This window comes from Nymphalis io, chromosome 6, assembly GCF_905147045.1.
Source record: "Nymphalis io chromosome 6, ilAglIoxx1.1, whole genome shotgun sequence".
In the NCBI taxonomy this organism is placed as follows: domain Eukaryota; kingdom Metazoa; phylum Arthropoda; class Insecta; order Lepidoptera; family Nymphalidae; genus Nymphalis; species Nymphalis io.
In genome coordinates, this window is record NC_065893.1 from 1,799,917 (window position 1) to 1,810,564 (window position 10,648).

Consider the following 10,648-nt stretch of genomic DNA (forward strand, 5'->3'; position numbering starts at 1 on the left):
ACTGTATTGACCTGCCGGACAGGGAGACCCGAAGAAACGGCTGTTCCGCTGGCCGCCCGTGGCATAGTACAGGGGCCCGAGCGTGCCTAACCAGCTCGCGAGGCTGCCCCACCAGGCCACGCATAATCTCGGGGTGGACCGTCGTGCCGGTTGGTGACCGGAAGGTGGGGTCCCGGCGGCCACTTCCGGGGGGGTTCGGGGTCCCTTCCGTCCGGCGGATCAGTATATTTTCCTTTTTGGCAAACATTTGGGAAAACACGCCTCCATACTTTGCCCATCCCTATCGTGGCAATACGTCGCTCGCTTCACGTCTCTTTTCCTAATTTTTCCAAATGGTAGCGCAAATAAGAAATAACGGTCGTTCAGCGGTGCACACCCCCACCATACCCTCGCTGTTTGAGGTCGAGTTCTCTAACATCCGAGGACTCCACGCTAACCTCAACGCTGTCCACCACCATCTCGAGACAGCACGGCCAGCAATGTTGTTTCTCACGGAGACGCAAATACTCCGCCCTGCCGACACCAGCTACCTTAACTATCCCGGCTACATGCTTGAAGAATCTTTTAAAGCGAAAGCCGGAGTATGCTTGTTCGTCAGGGCGGATGTTTGTTGTCACCGATTGCGCTGCTAGGAGGACCCCTCCTTCTCCATGTTGGTGGTACGTGTGGACCTGGTTCGTCAGAGTCGAGTCTACGTGTGCCTCTACAGATCCCACAATGGTGACTTGAAGACAAGCCGATTATTCGACCGTCTTAGTCGGGTGGCAGATGCTGCGCAAGAGCAGTTTCCTAACGCGGAATTGGTGTTTTTGGGGGATTTTAATGCTCACCATGAATCATGGTTGAAATCCCTCAAAACTGACCATGCTGGAAGAACTGCTCATGCTTTTTCTCTCACACAGGACTTGACCCAACTGGTTGATCAGCCCACCAGGATCCCAGACATTGATGGGCAAGCGCCTTCTCTACTGGATCTTCTGCTGACTTCTCACCCGGTGGAATATCAGGTTGTGGTTCAGGCTCCTCTTGGCTCTTCGGATCACAGCCTTATTTCTACCAGAGTGCCACAGGCCAAGCTGCCGCCACTAGCGGTATGCAAACGTCGCGTTTGGCACTATAAGTCGGCGGATTGGGACGGTATGCGCGATTACTATGCGTCGGTCCCTTGAAAGGAACGTTGCTTCAGTGGGAATGACCCGACAGCTAGTGCCGCTGCTGTTGCTGGCGAGATCATGCTGGGAATGGAATACTACATTCCTAGCTCAGATCTCGTCAGTAGGAGTACGCGTAACCGTTGGTTCACTCGTGAATGTGCCGATGCTGTATCATCTAAGCAGGCGGCATATCGCGCGTGAATCAACGGCTGCATTAGCGGGGCATCTAACATTGACTCACTGAAAGCAAACTACAATAAAAATTCCAAGTCCTGTAGGAAGGCATACACGAGAGCGGATGCACAGCGCATTGTACAGATTGGTCATGACCTTATTTCGCATCCTAGGGGCTCCCGTAGCTTCTGGCGTCTGACCAAGTCTGTGCAAAACAATTTCTGCCAACCTTCGCTGCCACCGCTCAGAAAATCGGACAGATCGCTAGCTCACAGTCCGCAGGAGAAAGCCGACCTCCTGGCTAAACTCTTTGCCGACAACTCTGTGATCGATGATTGTAGTGCTCAGCCACCAACAATACCTTCATGTGGCCACACGATGCCTGACATCAAAATCAGGCAACGTGATGTGCGTGCGGAGCTGCAATCACTCGATATACGGAAAGCTAGCGGTCCCGATGGAATACCAGCCATTGTGCTGAAGAAGTGCGCGGCGGAGCTGTCTCCTGTGTTAACGCGCCTGTTCCAACTTTCTCTCTCTTCGGGATGTGTGCCGGAGGCTTGGAGAAGAGCTAATGTGCAAGCGGTTCCCAAAAAAGGGGATCGGTCTGACCCGGCAAATTATCGGCCAATAGCTATCACCTCAGTACTTTGTAAGGTGATGGAACGGATTCTAAACAACCAACTGATCCATTACCTAGAAGGTCACTGTCTAATTAATGATCGTCAGTTTCGAGGGTTTCGACCAAAACGGTCCACAGGTGATCTTCTAGCGTACGTAACGCACCTCTGGGGTGAAGCTATCGACAAGCATGGAGAATCGTTGGTTGTCAGCCTCGATATCTCCAAGGCTTTCGACAGGGTCTGGCACAGAAGTCTTCTCTCCAAGCTACCGGCATATGGTCTGCCTGCTCAGCTATGCACCTGGATTGCCAGCTTCCTACACAAGCGTAGCCTTCGTGTTTTAGTAGATGGTTGCGCTTCACAATTCTATGTAGTGAATGCTGGCGTCCCCCAGGGATCTGTGCTATCTCCCACACTCTTTCTTTTGCATATCAATGATATGCTCTCTCTTGGGAACATACATTGCTATGCAGATGATAGTACAGTGCATGGTGGATACCACGGACGCGCAGTGGCTGGGCGGGCGGAAACTGAGGAGAGGCGGGAGAATCTTGTTATTGAACTCGATAGGACATTAGAGCTCATCGCCAAATGGGGTTCTGATAATCTTGTTGAGTTTAATGCCAAGAAAACACAGGTGTGCGCTCTCACAGCGAAAAAGTCACCATTTTACCCTCATCCCTCCCTCTGTGGCACACCGCTGATGATACAAAGCAAAATCGCCATGCTGGGGATGGACGTTCGCTGCGACCTTAGTCCAAGGGATTACATCGAGGCTATTATAAAAACAGCTTCACGAAAACTCGGAGTTCTGAACAAGGTGCGGCGTTTTTTCACGCCACAACAGCTGTGCCTGCTGTACAAAACACAGGTACGGTCTTGCGTTGAATATTGCTCGCACCTTTGGGATGGCTCCGCTAAGTACCTACTGGAGGCCTTGGACCGGTTGCAGCTACGTGCAGTACGCATTATTGGCGACTTAAAGCTCACTAACACCCTTGAACCTTTACAATTGCGTCGCGAGATAGCAGCACTGAGCGCTTTCTATCGTCTGTATCACGGCGAGTGCTCTGAGGAATTATTCTCTCTAATTCCTGCTTCCCCCTTCCTTCTTAAGTCCACGCGAGCTGGTTCTCGATGTCACCGCCTAACTGTGACATCAATTCCATCGCGCACAAAGAAATTTGGCAACTCCTTTCTTTGTCGCACTACCAAAAAATGGAATTCCTTACCAGCTCACGTGTTCCCCTCCTCTTACAACCCGGGTTCCTTCAAACGAGGCGTGAAGAGGCATCTTGCGGGCCGGCAAGGCGGGGACGGCTAGTACAGAACATTCTTCCCGACTGTACTGGCCGTCGTCGCGTTTGGACTCTACTACCACTTACCATCAGGTGGAGTAGAGTCATTTGCCATCCCGGGGCATATATATAAAAAAAAAAAAACTTTCTTCTCAACAAGAGAAAAAGCCTTTATTTTTATCGCTGGAAAAACTCGTTACGCGTTGCCCCCACAGGAACAGTGGTATGTGGTGCTCGCCGGTATCCAAGGCACCGAGTGCGCTCCGAACATCGGGATACTCACTAAAAAACGAGCGGTACCCTTTCCATCTTAACGAGGACCACCACGGGATCGCTTTCGCATGCTACCGTGACGCTCTAAGAGAAAAAGCCTTAACTCAACACTAGATCATTTCCTTTCTTTACTATAATAATATTTGTACTTTAAAGTAAAGCACAAAAAAAAAGTCAATAGTTCGTTCACGTTGCTTCACCGTAGAACATTTTAAGATTGTAACTCCCTAAAGTATCTGAAAATGTTCGGATCGATTCCCCTCGATTCTGTTGACATCGTCGCGTCGATATACGATACAGCAGGAAGTCTGTGTAAAACAAATAATCGTAATATATTTGACCTTCAATCAGGAACCAACCAATGTTTCTATTCAAAGAGAATAAAACAGAGAAATAATTTATACATATATATTATATACTTTTCCATGTATGGCTTTACAATAATACCATTATCATATATATATATATATAATATATATATAAATATATATATATATATATATATATATATATATATATATATATTTATATATATATATATATTTATATATATATATATATATATATATATATATATATATATATATATCAAGTTTAATCTGAAAGTGGCGGTCAGATAAGTTTATTTATATATTTTAACTGAAGATATTTTTCAAATTATAATAGAATTTTTAATATAATGTTTATTCAATAAAGAATATTTATACTTACTTTATTACTCGTATTTCTATTACCGTACCTATTCGAAATGACATATATCAGATCCAGATATCTGTGAAGAATCGGAGAAATAAAAACTTTTCCATTCTAATGGAACATTTATAATCACAAATTAAGCACATGAACATTCAGTGGTGCTTACCTGGGTTTGAACCCACGATCATCGGTTAAGATTCATGCATCCTTACCACTGGGACATCTCGGCTTTTTTTCTCTTTTCTTCTACATGATCACAGATAAGATAATACTATACTTTCTTGACAAGATTTGTATTGATGGTGACATAACAATAAAAACATTTAACGTTAATATTAAACTTCTATGACACAACGTAAATATGTGATGTTTGAGTAAAAGGCTCTGACGCAAAAACACAACGTCATTTTTATTTATATCTATCAATATAAGATTCTTTGTAACGAGGTAAAAGCGCTAAGCAAACTCATTTTCCATCTGTAAGAACTTCAGCTTTGTAAGCGTTTAAAATGAATCACGTTTACATGATTTATCCAATTTATATAGACCTCTCATTTTAAGAGTGATTTATGGAATTCGGATTCTTGCTGAGTCGGTGCCGATACCCACTCTTAGAAGGTCTCCAACACCTTTTGAACCGAATAACAAACAACCTTCTTATAAAAAACCTTTTAACATACATATATCAGACCTTAAGGTCTAAGAAGGGAAAGGGAAAAAAATGCGTGTAAAAAGGATTCGTTTAAAATAAAACACGGTATATATTGAATCAGCTTTGGTTTGTATTACATTATAGTTATGAACTAGTAATATAATGCCATTAATTTTTGGGCGATACTACCAACAATTTCAATATAATTTTACAAAATTTGCAATATTCCCTGGAAATTTGGTACGATTTTACAGTGAAAATTAAAATATATAACGGCGTAGCTAAAATAGGGTTATCCTGTAAGGAAAAACTCCAAACTTATCAAACAAACATGGTCATGAAATTTCAGGAACTGATGTGATATTGGCTATAATAATTATAATATTTAAAAGATATACGGATCAAAATAGCGAATCATCGTAAATTGATTTACAATATCTTATGATTGATTAATACTGCATTAAAGTCGAGATGGCCCAGTGGTAAGAACGCGTGAATCTTAACCGATGAACGTGGGTTCAAACCCGGGCAAGCAACTCTAAATTTTCATGTGCTTAATTTCTGTTATAATTCATCTATTGCTTTTCGGTGAAGGAAAACATCGTGAGGAAACCTGCATGTGTCTAATTTCATCGAAATTCTGCCACATGTGTATTCCACCAACCCGCATTGGAGCAGCGTGCTGGAATAAGCTCCAAACCTTCTCCTCAAAAAAGGGAGAGGAGGTCTTAGAACAGCAGTGGGACATTTACAGGCTGTTACTGCATTAAAATTAAAGGTTAATTCAGTCATTTCAAACATATAAGTTAGCTTCTAGACAATAATTAAAACTGATAAAAATCCGTCTACAATATATCTAATATTCAATATATTGTAGATGAATTTTTATTATATATAGAAGAAAAAACATTATCTATGAAATATAAAATATATCAGAGAGTGGAAGTAAAATATCTTACGAGTAAGGTGAGGGAATATTTGTTTCGCAGGCTCACAAAGGATACAGCGATCTCTGTACCTGAAGTTTGTATAATAGAGATTTTATCTCTATTTTGTTAGAACATGATGTGCAAGATAGAATAGTCATTGTTTTTAATGGAATTTAATCCAGAATCTCCGATATATTCCAAAGATTAATTAACGATGCTTGTTGTGAGCGTACGATATAATAATAATAATATCCTGGGACATTATTCACACAAGGCCATCCGATCCCAAATTAAGCAGAGCTTGTGTTGTGGTAACCAGACAACTAATATACTACATCTACTACTTTTCTTGTATAAATACATACTTATATAGATAATTACACCCAGACTTAAACAGACATGTTCATGCACACAAATGTCTGTCCTGGGTGGGAGTCGAACCCACAACCTTCGGCGTGAAAGGCAAGTATCTACCAACTACGCCAACCAGCTCATCAAATAATATTTAGGTATATAAATCATATATAAGCTATTCTATGTACATACTTTATATTTGAACGTATTTTGCCTTTAATATACTACCAGAAAAAGATCAGGTGCAATGTTCAGCTGCCAACTACATATTATCGGACTATTGAGAATTTATTAAAAAAAAAACTCGAAAAAAATGACGGCCTTGCACTTCAAGTGAAAATAAATCATGTTTTATTTTTTAACTTTAGATACTAAAATATAATGTAATATATAGTCATCAGAGAAAACGTACTATCTCAAAATTTTACTTTCTTGTAACTGATCACTGGCTAATTTTCATCTTCAATTGTTATTCGAAAATCTTTTGTATCAAGCTGTTTGGTATGCAAAGTTGACGGGAGATATTTTATCAAGATAAAAGCCAGAATTTGTTGCGTTCCGTGCTTCGAATCGTTCAATGTGCTGAAATTATTCTTATATTTCTATCATATTTCTGTCGATAAAAATAAGATTTCAATTCCGTTGTCATGAGAAAAAACAGAGTTCAAGTTATATCGATAAAGTACGTCCTAAATCTAAATTGTCTTTAGAATACTTTCTAAAGATAGTAATGAAATTGAGACGGGAGCTTAGAGCAACCACAAAAGGAATTTTGGATATCGGTCCATAAACAAAAAAGTTATATCCGGTTATATATAAAAAAATATTTGCATACACACGGATGAAATTAGAATCTCCCTTTCTCCTTTGAAAATGTTATATCTGTTAAATATATAATCCTTTTTTGAAGTCGGTTAAAAATCAATACATACTGCCTGGGGCGAGGTATTTGCCTCTATAGTGCAATTTTTTGATATTTTTAACTAAAAAGATTAATAAGTTGCAATAAAGTAAACCATTTATTATTACACACGTTCAAAAGTGTAGTTAAATACTTGTTACTATTTATAAAAAGATCAATAATACATCTCAATTTATAGGTAATTTCAGACTCCATAATTTGATTGAATATTTTTTTACGAAAATTTTTTTTTCTGTACTAGCTATCAATTAAACGTCTCATACAGCCGAGCAAAACGCCCACGGAACTGTTGGCACTGAAAGAATCCTGATTATTACAGCAATCATTACCTATAATAAAGTCTGTTTATTCTCTAATTGTAATTGGAAATTTTAACTTGATTGGTGTAATATATTTTTAATTAAATTTAGTAAGGGGAATAGTGTTTTAAAAGGTAAGGTTACCAGCCTTCTACCGTCAATTGTCAGGCAACTATAGGACTTAAGGCATAATGCCCATTATAGTTGTGATTATACTGGCTCAACTATCCACCTATATAGGAATAGTTTTATCAAGTATTGAAAAATAAATTATGGTATAATAGAATGTACAAAACTTAAACACCTATTGGAGATTCCATATCAGTTTAAAGCTCCAGAAATAATTATAATCTAGCGATTCACTTGCAAAGAAAGATTGATAAGAACTATGGAGATAAGATAGCCTTCGCTCTCTTTAAAAAGAAGTTTTCAAATCTGAATAAGAAAGACAAGCTTTATCTGATAGTCGAGATACCAACAAATGGTTGGGAGATAAATTAAATTGAGATTTGCCTTAGCTTTCGAGGTTTGAATTATTGTTATAGTTTTTTAGACTGTTAAGCAATGTGCTTATATAAATATATGTGTGTTTGTGTTTTCTATTCCGAATGCTTACATAGTTTGCGTGATATTATTAAAGGCCACAGTTGCTGTGCTTGAGTACAGATGACAAAGTGGACAGAACAAGTGAATATTAAGTTGTTCGAATCTGTGCAGGCACCACTGAGTTTTTCATTTGCTTTTCTATTGGCAGATCATTTTGTACTTTTGCAGAAAAGCTTCAGTAGGAGATCACTGAGTTAAGTACATATGTGAGGCAATGTAAGAGAAAAATTTAACTGCATCAGAAGTAGGTTTCATATTATTCAGGAAAACAAATTGTTCCTAGTTTAAAAATTCATAATCTTTTTTTTTGTATTCTCCTATTTGAGAATTTTATAGCTTAGTAAATCTATTATTATCGAAAATATTTAATAAAAGTTTTCGCTAGAGATCGTTTGAGTGCAAATCTGCTCAAAGTTATACGTAGCATCGTCTTATCTTAGTAAGATTAATGACCACGCTAAAGCTTGGCCGCCGAGAGAACCTCTGTCAGTTGGTCATGACAAGTATAGACTAGACGCCCAACAAAAATAAAAAGTTGATACACCTTTGCAACAGTGCATTTAAAAAATGTCATTACCTTGCAATTTAATTGCCGCAATGATATAATTTTAATGATATTATTCGTTAGTAGGGCAAAATATCAATTATAAAAATATTTTTAACGTAAATTCTTCGCCAGTCCAAAGTTCACCTGTCAGGACCGCATTTTCTTATCGAATGTTAAATATAGCTGAAAACTAGATAAAGATTAATGTGTCTTTTGCTCCATATAATATAAAAAAAAATTTCGCTTCTGTTTGTAATTTTGAAATAATTATCCAAAATTGTTGAGTTACGACTAACATGCGAAGATTATTAATATCTGAACAAACATAATAATCTTATAAGTATATCCTCTTTGTTTCAATCTGGTTTGGTTCATATTAAACATACTGAACAAGCGTCGGTTCTCTAATTAAGAGTTAAGCAAAGGTGGAGCGCTTCCAGTTTGGGCTTAAGTTAGAGGAAACCGCAAACCAACTTTGCTTTTCTAGTTGCAGCAGTTATACCGAATTAAGCTATTACGGTTACTATAGGCGTGTAAAGTTTTGCAAGCGCTAATTACATATTTGTTAAGCGATATTATTTGATGGTTAAAATGGATTCTCACTTTCAATGAGAAATTTATATAACATCGTGAATACGTTCTTGGTATTTTATTAAAGTCGAAGTGGATTTTTTTTAAAAAATGAATCAAGATTCTTTCGTTTTGTTCTCCATTATCGGCATAGTATTATGAATGCCATTAAAGGCAATCGAAATTATTTTCTGTGCTAACTTTTTAAGCCCAGACACTAGGCCACTAGTGGTTAGAATACGTATCAATGATTGCGGGCTTAAAATCGGGGATGGACCAAAGAATTTTCAGGTTATGTTGTGTTTATAATTAATCTTGTGCTCGGCGGTCAAAAATAACATCACGAGGAAACCTGCATGTTTTGAATGTATATCTGATGCATGTGATTTCACCAACACACATTAAAGCTGGGTGCATAAATAAGTATGAAGCAATGATACTTTCACAGGTTGCTACATATACCTTTTTTATATTATTTATAAGAAATTGTTGATATATATATTTTTATAAACTCAACTTGAATATTAATATTTCGTAACAGTCTGTGAATGTCCCACAGCTGGGCTAAGGCCACAGCTATTATTTTAGTTTTTATATTTATAGTGCTTATTCCTGCTTCAATGCGGGTTCGTGGAATACACATGTGGCAGAATTTCAGTGAAATTAGACACATGCAGGTTTCCTCACGATGTTTTTCTTTACCTTAAAGAACGAGATGAATTATAATAACAAATTAAGCACATGTAAATTCAGTGGTGCTTGCCCGGCTTGAACCCACGATCATCGGTTAAGATTCACGCATTCTTACCACTGGGCCATTTCGGCCCATGAATATTTATTATTTCAATATTACACAAAGATAATAAAAACATGTTGTTGTGACACATAGGAATTGCGTTCGACTTTGAAATTCAATAGATTGCATAATATTTATTTTCTAACCTTTGAATTCCACTATAGCTTTTACTGCTATGATAATTTTTGTAATAAACACTATAAGACCACCTCTAATACACTAATGTCTACTATATCATACATAAATATTCAAAATTGTGGTTGTAAAACTGTAGTAGTATTTTTTGTACTATTTCTAAATTGTACTAACGTTATTTCGCTACAATGTTGGTCTCGACTTGGTATTAAATGTATACTTTTTTAACATAGGTAGACTGGTCTGTAGGAGATTGTCAAATGGAACATTTGAAGGTCATCTTCATAGAAATTGTTACTGTTGGAAATATTAACTATTCGTGACGTCGTCAAAGCGCTACCAATCATGGGATGAAGTAGTTACGTCCTTTCTGCCTGGAGTTACATTGGACTCATACTTCAAACAGTACAAATGTATCATGGTCTCAAGTATAATTTCTTTCAATATTATTCTATCTATGTAGCCTATATCCTTCTTTGTACCACTTACGTGTGTGCAAAATTTCATGATGTTTCTTTGAGTAGTTACGACGTTAAAGCGTAACAATCAAACTCACTTTAGCATTTATAATATTAATAATTGCTAACATTATTATGTAAATGACTTAAAAGTGCTTGTGA